Below are 14,085 nucleotides of genomic sequence, written 5' to 3'. Positions count from 1 at the left end.
CTCCATCTTTTCTCCCCCTTTGCCTCACTCTCTGCGTCTGGTTGTCTGTCTCTCCGTTTCCTCCTTTTCACATCTCTAGGTCACCCCTTCTGCTTTCTGTTCCACTAGTTTCTTCAAGACTTCCCATCCACCTATCCACCTTTTCTCTCTGTCCCCGCCATACCCCGACCCCCACTTAAATCTGCCTGTGATTCTCTCCCCATAACTAGCGCCGCCTCCCTCTCCCCCACGTTCAGACCAGGTGCAGGACCCTCTGCAGCCACCTCCTCCCCTCAGCCCCAGTGACCAGACTAGAACTCAGGGAGATGAGCACCGAGGGAGGCTGTCAACACCCCCCCTTCCCCCCCACCTCCCTGCAGCCTGGGGCTGTCCCCCGACTTAACCAGTGGGCCGGCAGCAAGGGCGGTAAAGCCCTGTGTCTCTTGGGCTTCAGTTCCCCGTCTCTTCATTGAACTAAACTCCACTGGGACTGAGCCCAGCAGAGCCGCGGCCGCAGCCACCAGGGTGATGGGAATCACATGGGATGCTGCTAAAAGTCGAGATTCCCACATTCTGGTGCCCCTGCCCAGGGAAGGGGAGACGCCCGGGGCTGGGAAACAGGCCTGAGAGCAAGCACCCTTCACGCTCCCAACAATTTTGACACAAAACCACACGTGGAAAGATGCTGGCCTGGGTTTTCACCGAAGTTTCCCTGGGTTCCAAGTACCCCAGCCCTCCAACCAGGGTGGTTCCACTTTCATTTGTCTTTTAGGTCAAGTTCTTTCTATGCTTAGATTTCTGCTAAAGGAAGTCAGAAACGAGCTGCTGGGTACCCAAACGCGGAGCTGCAGGTGGCCTGGTTTGGGGACGTTCCCTGGTCCCAGGGGGCGGGCTCAGAGCGCAGGTCAGGTGACAGAGGACAACCTCTCCCTGGCCGCCTGGGTCACAGAGAACCCCCCCCACCCCCCACACACACACCGTGGATGCTCTTGTGCTGGGCCTGCCCCAGGTGGGGGTGGGAGGCACAGAGGGACCCTGGAGATTGGCATGAGGCAGGGTGTGTTGCCTGCCCTATGCGTGTGTGTGCGAAGAAAGTGGCTACAGCCCAGCCTGTGAGAAACCAGGAAACAAACTGTGTGGGTGAGAGAGAGAGGAGAGAAAGGCTAGGATTACTGTGTGGGTGGGTATGAAAGAGAAAGAGCTGGGGAAGGAAGGAGGACAGAAAGTGGTTCGTTCTGTACGTAGGTGTGTGACCGTGGGCGTGCAAGAGTGGATATGCCTGTAAAAGAAAATGTGTGCATATGCAAGAGAGATTTCAAAGTGTAGGTGTGTGAGCAAGAGAAAATGGAGAAAAGACCATGATTTCACCTGTATCTAAGGGAGGGAATCTGTGTGCTTATATGTTTCAGGTGGGACTATAGCTATGTATGCAAATCTGATACATGTGAAAGGTATGTATGGGTCAAGGGGGTTTGTGGGAGGGTGTTTATGGGTGTATACCCCATGCATGGGTGTGTGGGTGCCTGAGGGCATGCACGTGTGCACATGTGTGTGCAGAAGTGAGTATACACACGTTTGCATGACAACATGATGTGTATATACTATGCATGTTTACATGCATGTTTGTGTGTGTATTTGTGTACATGTGAGGTATACATAAACCAGTGAGCCCTGCTCCCACATCATCATCCTCCTATTACTGTCCCTGTAGAGTTTGGGAGTGGGAAGAGCAGTGGGTGGCGCCCTGCCTCTCTGACTGCCCTCTCTCCCAAGGACTGAGGAGCAGGGGCCATGTCCTTGGCCAGTGACCACCGTCAGCTCTTATCATGGGCACGGATTCCTCTGCCTCCTCTAGATAGACATGGCCAGGGGCCGGGCTCATCTGACAACCCAGATCCACCCCAGAGGCTCAGGCAGTGTCCCTCCAGATACCCCAAACCCCCAAAACCAAGCGGCCTGGAGAGGAGGGGAAGTCACCTTCCCAAAGCCACGAGTGAGGTCAGCGTGAATCCTACGCCTCCCTGAGTGTCTCCACGGGGGAGGAAGATGGCTTTGCAGAACCCCCTGCCACCCCCCGAGCCTGAGCAGCCTTTCCCAGCCCCAGTGGGTGGAAGAACTCAGCCTGCTGCCTCAGCTCCATGGAGACAAGGCAGTACAGGGGGTAGTGCAAAGCATGGACCACACCTCCAGGGTTCAACTCTTAGCTCCTCCAGCCTCAGGCCTGGGACTTGGCCTTAGTTTCCTTATCTATGAAGCAGAGATAAGAAACGTATGAACTTCTTAGGGTTATTGAGAGGATGACATGAAGTAAGCCATACACTCGTTTTGCCTTGGTTTCCTCATCTGTGAAACAGATTTTTTAAAAAGTATGAATTTTCTAGGGTTAATTAGAGGATGAAATGAAGTAACCCATGCAAAGCATTTAGCACAGAGCCTGGCGGCTGAGCTGGGAGGAAGAAGCCCTGGGTTCTAGCTCTAGCTTTGCCACCGACTTACTGTGTGACTTTGAACAAGTTGATTGCCATCTCTGGGCTTCAGAGTCTCCATAGTGATCTCAATGAGTCCTTCCTGTTATGACCAGCTGAGACTTTGCAGAGAGGACATTCTCTGGGCCTCACGGGGCTCTCTTGGTAAGCTGTGGACTAAGGAGTGCGGGCTGAGGCCTAATAATGAGCCCCACATGACACTTTCCTTCCCTCATATATTCTCCCCAGTTGGCAGCAGCTGGTGGCGGGGACTTGAACTGCTGCCCACCTCGTCTGTCTGTACCCCCTGACTCTCCAGCCGGCCAAGGACCCCATTCTGCCCTGCTCAGCTGGTACTCAGGCCTTAGAGCAATGGCACTGGTACCCACCCATCCAAGTGGTGGGTACCCGAGGCAGAAGATGTCATGACCCATACTTAAAGCTGTCAAGAGAGGCAGTTATAATTGTGGAAGGACGGGTGTGATTGTCTGAAGATGCTTACAGTCCTCTGGGGGACGGGAGGAAGCTTTAAAAGGAAGCCCTAATCCACTCATAACCTGGCAGCTCCATTGGCCTCTTCCCTCCGGCTCTCCGGGCAGAGAGGAGGGACTCTGACCACTCCCTTCCCCAAGGGAGCAGAGGCCAGTGTGGCTCTGGCCCCAGAGCACCCGATTTCTACTCTCCTGCAAGAGCCAGCCCCCTTCCCGCCTCCACCTCTGAGAAGTCTTCCCTGCCATTCCATCCTCCCGAGGTCTCTCTGCCTCCTCTGTCCCTAGAAATGTTCAGGGCAGAACTGGAGGACCATCTGGCTGGGTGTTTAAGAGAGGAATGAACTGGACTGTGAGGCAAGAGCACGCTCTTGGTCTCAGCTCCAACACGGACTTGGTGACCTTGAGCAGAGGACCTCAGTCTCCAAGCCTCAGTTGCCTCACCTGTACAATGGGAACATTCGTGCCCTGAGAGACTGTAGTGAGATCAATGAGAAGGAGACACTAAAGATCTAGCTCCATATGAGAAGACGATCTATCTGCGCAGGGAGAGAGGAAACAGCACATGAGGCAGCCCGCTGGCCGCTCCGGCTGAGTTCGTGAGACCTGTCCCCTTAGGTCGCCCTGAGAACTGGCTGGGGGTCCAGGTCCCACAGACGTCCATGGGAAAGTGCCAAGCTCCAGGATTCATTAATATAGTCCCTTCTTCTCCCCTCTCCTTCTATGGTCTCTTCCACTCCAGGTGTCAGCAGACCACACTTCTCCCTTATAAACCCAGAATACAGTGGTGGCCATGGCCAAAGCCCCTTATTAAAAAAATAAAAGCTGTGATTGGATCATGGCTTAGCGGCTTGCTATCCATGAATCTAGGACAAACCACATATGTTCTCTGATACTCAGTCTTCTCATGTGTGTATGGGAGAGAATAACAGAATGTCCCTCCTGGGATCCTCATGAGAAGAAATGAAATGACATGTGTAAAGCTCTTAGCGCCGTGGGCCTGGCACAGAGGGCTTAACAAATAATGGCTGTTGTATTGTTGAGCAGATGATGGGCATTTTAACGATTAACATCTTTACATGCTTTTCTAGGTTCCTCTAACATTTCCAGAACCTTGCCCCATCTAAGATCACTGTAGCTCACAGCAGCTCTGTGAAGGAGATAGGGCTCATATTTTTATTCACTTTCACAGATGAAGAAACCAAGGCTCACCCAGGGGCAGGGATTGGCTGGGGTTTGGCTAGTCGGTCCCAGAACCAGCACCCGTGTCTCCTGGCCCCCAGCCCTGGTCTGTGAGAGGGAATGGAGCAAGTCCCGGGCTTGCAGGCTCCAGGGGGACTGAATGCGGGCTGACGCTGGTGTGAGGGCCCACCTGCAAGTTCAAGGCTGCGGGGCCCTCCTCCTTCCTGGCCCAGATGCATTGATAGCCCCTCGCTGTGTGACCCAAGTGTGGGAGGTGGTGGGGGGTAGCCATGGGGGTGGGTGATCAGAGCCCGGAAAGAATTATTTCAGAAAAAAGAGTGGGCAGGATGGCTGGTGAGATGCCAACCGGGGCGTCAGCAACGCCCGCAGAGAAATGAAGTGTTCCTTCAGTTTTCTGACGCACGAGCCCTCCTGGGCCTGAGCGAGCGCGGCCCAGTTTACGCCCTCCCCATCTGGACCCACTTCAGCGTTTCCATGGGCCAGCGGGGCGGTGGAGGTGATTCAGTGTCGATTTCCCTGACCCGCCCTGCTCTGAGGATGCCTGCTGCCTGTTATCGCCCTTCCTTCCTTCCTTCTGTGCGGGCAGCTCGCACGGAGCTCTCCCCACCCCTGTGGTTGGGTCCTCACCGCAGCCCAGGTGATGTGGGTGCTGCCTCTGTCCTCTCTACCAGAGGGACAACCGAGGCCTGGGTGAGGAGTGTGCGTCCGGCTCGGCCACTGACAGGCTGAGTGACCTGGCCCTTAGCTTCCTCACTCTGGGTCTCAGTCCCCTGCTCCCTGCCCCAAGATTAGGAGGTCAGACTAGATCAGTCTTCAGTCCCACCTCATAAGCTCCGTGAGGGGCAGCAACCACACCTGTTTTGCCCAGTGCTGGGTCCCCAGCACCCTCGGGTAGCTGGCACTCAATACCTTCAACCAGGCAGTCCCACCCCAACCAGGCAGCCCCACTCTCCAGTCATTTGTTAGCACCAACAACTAAAGGGCAGACAAAAGTGAGAGATGCATTTGTTTTCAACCAAGCGTGCTAGCACAGCTTTCTCTCACTGCCTTTTCACGGGCCCTCTTTAGCAGAGAGATGGCCCTAGATGTGGGACAGCTGGAGTTGCATGCAGCTCACAGCCTCCCCGTGGTCTCCACAGCCGTCAATCTGGGCGTGCCCGTGGGCCTGTGATGGGCTGTAATGCATCATGGGAAAATATGGTCAAAAGCCCCTGTGTTGAGTCCAGGGGAAGCGGGACATGAGCTTACCTGGTTTCTGGGGAATCCTGGGCCCAGGGCTGGGGCTGGGGCTGGCTGTCATCACTTGCCGGGCCTTCACCACGTCCCAGTCCTGGCTGGCCCTGTCGTCATGCTGGGGGTCCCTTCGTGCCTCCCTGGAGAAGCTGGGTGGCTGGAGGCCCAGGGCCTTGGGCAGCTCCGGTGCCCCTGGGGTGGCTCTGTAGATGGAGTTGTCCCCATGCCTGCTGGCCACCCTGCCCTCCTCCAAGTCCACGAGCCCTGCCTCTCCCTGCAGGCTTTCCTCGCCACCGCTCTCCTCAGCCTCCAAGGCCAGGCACCTGTAGCTCCCATCCGGGATCCGGAAGGCGCAGGGGGCAGGCCGGCTTTCGCTGGGTCCGAGGGGTGGGGGTGGCAGGTGGGGGCCCAGCATGGTGCCGCCTCCGCAGTGATGCAGGCCACCTGTGTGAGCGCCTCTCCGGGCCTCCTCTGCAGCTTTAACTTCCTCCCGCAACGCACCGAGCTGGGCGGGGTCCCACTGCCGGCCTTCCCAGGCTGGGTGGGGTGGTGGGCCCCGAGCTCTCCTTCTCAACCCGTCTCTGGTCAGGGAGGCCCCCCACTTCAAGACGATCTATCTGCGCAGGGAGAGAGGAAACAGCACATGAGGCGCTCGCTGGCCGCTCCGGCTGAGTTCGTGAGACTGTCCCCCTAGGTTGCCCTGAGAACTGGCTGGGGGTCCAGCTCCCACACACGTCCATGGGAAAGTGCCAAGCTCCAGGCACTCCACATCCACTTGTTGCCATATCCTCCTGCCATTTGACACTTTATTTGCTTAATGTTTTTCTGTAAATCAACTTTATATAACTTCTATTACTTTGGACTTAAGCAATCATTGCAAGAAAACCACAAGTATGTTGGGCTAAGTCATTTTCCCCCATACACATTAAATAAATATCTAGTTATTTAACAATACTTAGCTGGGCACCCCCGAGAAAGGATTCTCTCACGTCCACCAAAGATACCTATGCCACAGGAATGACAGAAACGGTGGGACAGAGGGCGCAAGACTGGGGACAGGGACCCCCGAGAAGGCTGTGCACCAAGGGAGACGGTGCAGCGATGTGCTTACATGACAGGCTTTCGGCTGGAACTCCAGCTCTGCCACTTGCTCCCATGATGGGCAGCAAGTCACTTGACCTCTCCAAGCCTCAGCTTCCCCATCTGTAAAATGGGAACTATCATATCTCCAACATAGTGTTGCATTAAAGATTAAGTGAGCCCAGCTGGTGTGGCTCAGTGGTTGAGCATCGACCTATGAACCAGGAGGTCACAATTTGATTCCCAGTCAGGGCACATGCTCGGGTTGTAAGTTCTATCCCCAGCAGGGGGGCATGCAGGAGGCAGCTGATCAATGATTCTCTCTCATCATTGATGTTTCTATCTTGCTCCCTCTTCCTTCCTCTCTGAAATCAATAAAAATATATTTTAAAAAAATATTAAGTGAGAAAATGCATGCGGAGGACTTAGCACAGTTTCTGAGATGCAACTGAATACATGTTGGCTAGTTCTTCATCCCCACAAAAGATTTCTTGAGTTCCTATCCCATTTCAGACATTATAAAAGGCCTGGGGGATACGGTGGAGATAAAAAAGATATGGTAGTCTGGCTCATGAAGCCTTAAAATCCGGTGGTGGTGGGAGCTGTGGATGATAATAGGGAATAATAATAACAGCACGATGATTTAGAAATGTTAACTGTGATGATTACACAGGAGAGAGGGGATAGAGGCTGCCTATAGGGATGCGAGGGGGAAATGGATGGGAGAGAAACTTGGGTGGAAGAATTGGCCGGGCTGGGAGGCAGATGGAGTGTGGGTGTGGAGGAAGGGGGAGGAGCCTAGGATGCAGCCCTGGTGCCAGTGTGGTTTCGTGATTTTCATCAATAGAGATCAGGAATTAACGGGAAGGAGCCGAGGAGCAGGTGTTCAGGGGAGCAGGGAGATGCATTCGATTTGGGATTTCCGGGGGAGATGAGCGCAGTCACGCCACACGGGGGCCTGGAGAGCAGGGGGAGTTCCAGGCTGGAGACAAAGGTTTGCAAGTCATTTGTGGAGGCACGGAGTGGAGGTGAACAAGATGCTCCAAGATGGGCAGGGAGACCTAAGACCCGGCCAGTGGAGGAAAACTTGGAATTTGCGGATCTTGGTTAACAGATCTTGATTCCACCACCTCTTAGCCGTGTGAACTCCGCGAGTGCGAACATCTGAATCTCGCCCTTTGCAAACAGGGAGAGGAGAACCCTACACACACCCTGGCTGCCCCAGGGGCAGGGAGAGTCCTGAGAATTGTGAAAGTCTGTGCACATTGGTGACCTCAGGGCCCAGACTGACCTCAGCTGCTGTGGTACTTGACCTGGAGGCCAGGCCTCGGTCCCTAGGCACCCGCACCCCAACCCCAGCAGGCTGGGTCAGGGCCTCCGCTTCTGGTTGGACCTGTGCCAGGGAGAGTGTGGTAGGCAAGAGGAAAGGTAAGCACATTACCAGGCCCTGGGGAAAATCAATGCCAAACCGGGGACGGCAAACAAGTATCGGGATCAGAAAGATAACGGGCACCTGTTACAGCTGCCTCGCTGACAGAGACGTCAGCGCCACGAAGCCAGCCTCTGTCGAGAGAGGAACGGGTGCTCACAAGATTGAACACCTGTTGGGTGCGGGGCTCTTCACCTAGGCCAGTGGTTCTCAACCTTCTGGCCCTTTAAATACAATTCCTCATGTTGTGACCCAACCATAAAATTATTTTCGTTGCTACTGTTCTGAATCGTAATGTAAATATCTGATATGCAGGATGGTCTTAGGCGACCCCTGTGAAAGGGTCGTTCGACCGCCAAAGGGGTCGTGACCCACAGGTTGAGAACCGCTGACCGAGGCGATCGAAGTAAACCCTCACAACAACCCCGAGGGAGGGACAGTTACTATTATCCCCTCGCAGAGGTGAGGAAACCGAGGCTCAGATGGGCAAAGTGACTTCTCGTCTAAGTCACAGAGCGACAGGCCAAGATCTGACCCCAGCTCTGACACCTGGCCCGCGATGTGGGCCCGGAGACACAGCAGAGAGAGCTCCAGGGCCTTGTTCCTCTCCAAATTTGTTCTCACGCATCAGCTGCTGCCAGATTTCTGCCATTAGAATTTCAAAGAATCTTAAAATCTCATAAAAGGCCAGTAGACTTCTGAAGAGCCCTAACTGGATGTGTGACCTTGGGCAGGTGCCTTCTGGAGTCATTTTGCTCAAAGGCACAATGGTGGGGTTGGGACAAAGGATGTTGGGGAGGGGGTGTCTGTCTAGCCCTGGCATTGCAGGATGCCATGATTCTAAGCACTTGGAGCCCTCACCCGCCACCCACACCACCATAGGGCCAGATGGCTGGAGGCAGGAGGAGTGGGCATGGGGGGCCGGGTTCCTTCTGACGCCCCACAGGGGCCTCTCCTCGCTCTATCCCTGCTTCTGTTTTGCTGTATTTGACGGTGGCCACGGTTTCCAGGAAAGAAGAGGGAGGCGGAAAAGTTAACTTTCCGCCACCCACACAAATATTTTTGGCCAGCGTTGTCTTCACATTGCCAAGCCTGGAGGGAGGGGTTGGCAGGAGCACTCCAAAGCAAGTCTCCCTTCCCAGGAGGAGGGCTCCCAACCCAGCCGGGGGCCTGGGCAGGCCCCACGTGGGCCTGAGACCTGGAGCACCCACCCTGCTCAGAGCCCCAGGCAAGGTGGAGGGAGGGAGGGAGGTTGGGACCCATAACTACAATGGCAGCTGCCACTTTCCTCCTTTCTTTGAATATATTTTTATTGGTTTCAGAGAGGAAGGGAGAGGGAGAGAGAGACATAGAAACACCAATGATGGGAGAGAATTATAGAGCGGCTGCCTCCTGTACGCTGCCCCCGCCCCCAACCTCGGACTGGGGATTGAGCCTGCAACCCGGGCATGTGCTCTGACCAGGAATCCAACCATGACCTCCTGGTTCATCGGTCGATGCTCAACCACTGAGCCACACTGGCTGGACTGCTGCCACTTGCTAGTGCTGGTGGGGTGGGCGTGTGAGTGCTGTCCACAGATGGGAACAGAGGCATGGAAAAGCAATTCCGTGTCCGGAGTCACACGGGTGGTGAGTGTAGCGCAGGGCCCATCGCTCTCAGCGGCTGCAGACCGGCTCTGGGACCGCCATGGCCCCTGCGGTTGCAAGCTCACGCACAGCACACCGGTCCCCGTGGGCACAGTTCACAGTGGGCCACAGCGGTCTGCTCTAGCCTCAGCAGAAATGAGAGGGGGGTCCTCTCATGCCAGCTCCCCCAAATCCACGTCTCTCTCTGGCCACCGGCTCTAGACGCCAAGTCTCGACAGGCAGGGCTGACAGAGCCCAGCCTGCCCACTGTCCTCTCAGGCGTGGAAGGGGTCACCCCGCGTGCACAGCAGGCCTGAACCCAGGAGCCCAGACACATGCTCCAGCTCCTCACAGCCCCGCTCCCCCTGAGCCGTCAGCTTCCCCTTCTTGCCCGCCTGAGCTTCCATGAGTCCATGCAGAGTCCCTAGGACCGGAGGCCGGGCTGAGGGGCTGGAGGAGGAAGACCAGGGTGGAAAGAGGCAGACTGAGACATGCAGGGTCCCCGTGAGGGAGTGCTTGACAGCAATTTCCTCCGCCCCTGGCACCGTGCCAGGCACATCATAACAATGATAACAGCTAATGTTTGTGAAGTGTTTACTATGTCAGGTGCTATTCCAGACACTTAGCCGGCATCATTCGATCCTCATCACAACCCTACAAGGAAGGTGCTATTATTATCATCACCATTTTACAGATAGGAAATCAAGCTTACGTGACTTGCCAAGTTCACACGGCCAGTAAGTGACTGAGTCAGGGTTCATATCCTGATAGTCTAGCTCCAAATATCGCTGCCGCCCATAAAGCTGTGCTGCCTCAATGGTTTAAGTAGTTACTGAATGAATGAGTGAATGAAGAATGAGCAGGAAGGAAAGGAGGGTAGGAGGATGGGAGGAAGAGAGGGAGGAAACTATTTCCAGTGCCTGGTACATTGCCTGGCACAAAGTAGTCACTCAATAAATCTTTATCAAGTGGAATAATGAATGCGTGTGGCTGAGGCACTCACTATACATATACCTGGGGAGTCACCCTGGGGGAAAGGGTAACTCAGAACAGGTCCAGGTGGCTCAAGGTGCCCCTCCCGGTCCCATGACTCCCCACCCCGCTCCAGGCATCAGGAGTGGGTGGAGAGTCGGGCCTGGCCTGTCCAGAGCTGAGTTTTCCCTGCCACTAGGCAGAGAGCTTCCGTTGCCCCCAAGAATCTGAGCAAAGAGAATGTTCCTGCCTTAGTGCTTCCCTCCCGAGGAGGGATGGAGCCAAGGTGGGTCTCTTCTCCCCGCCTCTAAAGGGGGCATCCCAGGCTCCTCCAACCTCCAGGCTGGCGAGCACAAGGAAGCCTGGCATTTGTGTCCTTGCGATGTGTTCTTTCGGTCTCCCCGGCTGAAAAAGGCCTTGGGCAGAGGGGTTGGTGGGACTGACAGTAACCAAGATGGAATCCTCTTGGACCCGCCCTGTCCCAGCATTTCCCAGAATCAGTTCCAGAGGACGTGCCAGTGCGACCCCACATCACCCACCCTCCTTCCCGTCGCAGGACACACTGACCAATCCTGGTCTCCTTCCTTCCTGCCTCAGCCTCCAGCCAACACTGCCCAGGCGGCCCAGCCTGCTCTGGCCTCTGCTCCTCCCTCCCCACTTCACTCCTCTCCTCTGCTCCCGTCCACCTCCTGGGGCAGAAGGGGCCAGGGTTGGTCTGGCATCATGGGCAGCTGGAGGGAGCTCTGGAGGCATCAGGAAACCAGTCCTGGGCCAGAGGTAGCTGTGAGAAGCTGGAAGAACTCCCCAAGCTGGGACGCTGGGTGGTCTCAGGGGAGATGTGAGCCAGGCCTCAGCTTAGCCTCAGGGTAGCTGGGTAGCTTTGGGCCAGTCACCCATCTCACTGAATTTTAGTTGCCTTCTTGGTAGCATGGGGATTCAGACTCAGTCATTCACATTCATTCATTCAACACGCAGTCACTGAACGCCTATGTGCCATCCGCTATTTTAAGCGCTGGCGGTACACAGTGAACAAAGAGAAAACAACCCTGCCCACGTTAAGCTCACATGTTAGTTGGGGTAGACGGATAATAAATAAATAAGAAAGCACGTCAGATGGTGATAAGTGCAATGGGAAAATAATTAGGCAGGAAAGGGGACCGAGGCATGCAGCGTAGCATCAGGACGAGAAAACAGTGGTATTAACATAAAAAGCCTTGACTGCTACCACCCCGCGTTTTGTATGGCACGTGTATTTCAAGTTCATGATTATGTTAAATTCCCATATGCAACTATAAACACATAAAGTCAACATTAGGTGGCGAACTCGCCTGGCGGAGCCTGGGAGATAGAATTCTGATGCTAATATTCTGAGTATTCAATTGCTCACCATTTTAGAACCTTCATGTTTCACTAGGAACATGGCTACCATTTAATACAGTATTCTTTATGACCCGGTATATAAAAATAGGATCTCACATATCGGCATTATTTCTTTGAGAACCTTCTTTTTCAAGTTTATTACTTGGAAATAAACTCCATAGAGTGTCTCCTCAATGTACAACACATACCATACGGTGAGTTGGAGGATGATAATAATAATACCATATAGTTGTTGTGAAGGTCAAATAAATTAACCATGTAAGTGCTCAAAAGGATGCAGTTTTGTTGTTATAATTGTCCTTTTAGTTAAGGGGTGACTGAGGATGTAATCAGAACAAGAGGCTGCTTAGTAAACAGTGATTATGTGCAGGGCTCCGCAACGATCCATTATATTCAGCTCCTTCTTGTTTATTCCCCCAAATGACCCCACGAGGCAGGCACCGACTACTATTCCCATTTAACAGATGGGGAAGTGGAGGCTCACGGACGATAATCTCTGCCCCTGGTCCCTGAGCAGGAAAACAACCCAGCTGGGACCAGAAAGCTGGGGCGGACCGTGGGGGGTTCTCGGAGGCCAGAGGAGCGGCCATTTTGCACAGCCCAAAGAGTCCTTCATTTTGGCCCTGGCTCCGCCCTGCCCTCTGTGACCTTGGCCACATCCTCCACTCCTGGTGACCCCCAGCCACACAATTGTAGCTCTGGGCGTGGGGCCCCTCAGTGCCCTTCTGCTCTGGATTGCCCCTGCCTCCTGGCACCCAGCATGCAGGCGGGCTCGAGCCCGTTCCAAATGGATGCCCTGAGTCCAGCCTGCTCACAAAATCAGCCAAATCCCCTGCACGTCACATCTATTTCTGCCCTGCTGGGTTCACAAATACATGGGCCAGGGAGCCAGCCTCAGCGGAACCGGAGAGACTGAAGTCATGGATATAAATACGGGGTCAAAGCTGGCTGGGGTCGGGCCGGAGGTGTGGTGGGGTCAAAGTCAGCCTGGGAAACCATGTCCCTGGGGTCCTGCTTGCAGTCCCATCTCCTTCCGGGCACATAAGAAAAACAGAGGCCCAGGGGCAGGGGCAGGGGCAGGGGCAGGGGCTGGCCCCAGGTCACCTGGGCAGCGAGAATCAGAGGTGGGCCAGGGCACAGGCTCCTGGCTTTGAGAAGAGGCTGCTCCTCATGCCACCTCCTGCACCCTCACAAGTCCCTCTCCCCTCACCCTGGGGGTCAGACTGGCCACGCCCAATTTGAACAGGATCAAGATATTAAGTTTATAACATAATCCTCTACTGATAACAGACTGCTTTGTATCTGTTGGGTATATTGGGGTTCTCAAATTCTCATTGGGGAGAGGGTTCTATGGCTAAAATTCAGAATACAGCTAACCATGTCTGCCTCCCACTCAGTAGGGCCTCCTGCTCACCCGGCTGAGTGACCCAGCCGTGTGCTGGAGCCGCCGAACTGACCCGTCCGCCAACTGCGTGACTCACTTCCCAACTGTGCAGTCAGTGACATCACTCCGGTAGCTTAAAACCAGCCATGGTGGGAGTCCCTGCACCACGGCCATGGGCAGATGCTACAAAGCAGGGCTTTTTTCCCTCCCAGAGAGCCAGCTGTGAAGCATTTACCAGCACACCCCCGAGCAAGACCTTGGCTAGTGGGTTGCTACCATGCAACTTAGGCTGCCAGCCTCAGCTTTTCCATCTGGAAAGTGGGAACCATAACTACATCTGCATCCCAGCTACTGGGAGGGCTAAATGAGCTTGTGCCCCTAAGACAGCAGTTCTCAACCTGTGGGTCGCGACCCCTTTGGCGGTCGAACGACCCTTTCACAGGGGTCGTCCAAGACCAACCTGCATATCAGATATTTACATGACGATTCATAACAGTAGCAACATTACAGTGATGAAGTAGCAACGAAAATAATTTTACGGTTGGGTCACAACAGGAGGAACTGTATTTAAAGGGCCAGAAGGTGGAGAACCACTGCCCTAAGAGATGGCGCAGTAGTTTCCAAACTTGTCTCCATGTTAGATCTCCTGGGGATCCTTTTCACATTCCAAAGCCCTGGCCACACTGCAGACCATTCAGTCGTAACCTCTGGGGCACCAGCGTATTTTTGAAATTTCCCATGTGACGCCAGTGTGCAGACCGGCTTGGGAACCACTGGTTCACGTTGCCTGCCTCTTTGCAAGCACTTGGCAGCTGTCCGGGAACCACAGAGGGATGGGACAGGGCA

The sequence above is a fragment of the Myotis davidii genome, unplaced genomic scaffold (genome assembly GCF_000327345.1).
Source record: "Myotis davidii unplaced genomic scaffold, ASM32734v1 scaffold18, whole genome shotgun sequence".
Taxonomy (NCBI): domain Eukaryota; kingdom Metazoa; phylum Chordata; class Mammalia; order Chiroptera; family Vespertilionidae; genus Myotis; species Myotis davidii.
This window is presented reverse-complemented; position numbering follows the sequence as displayed.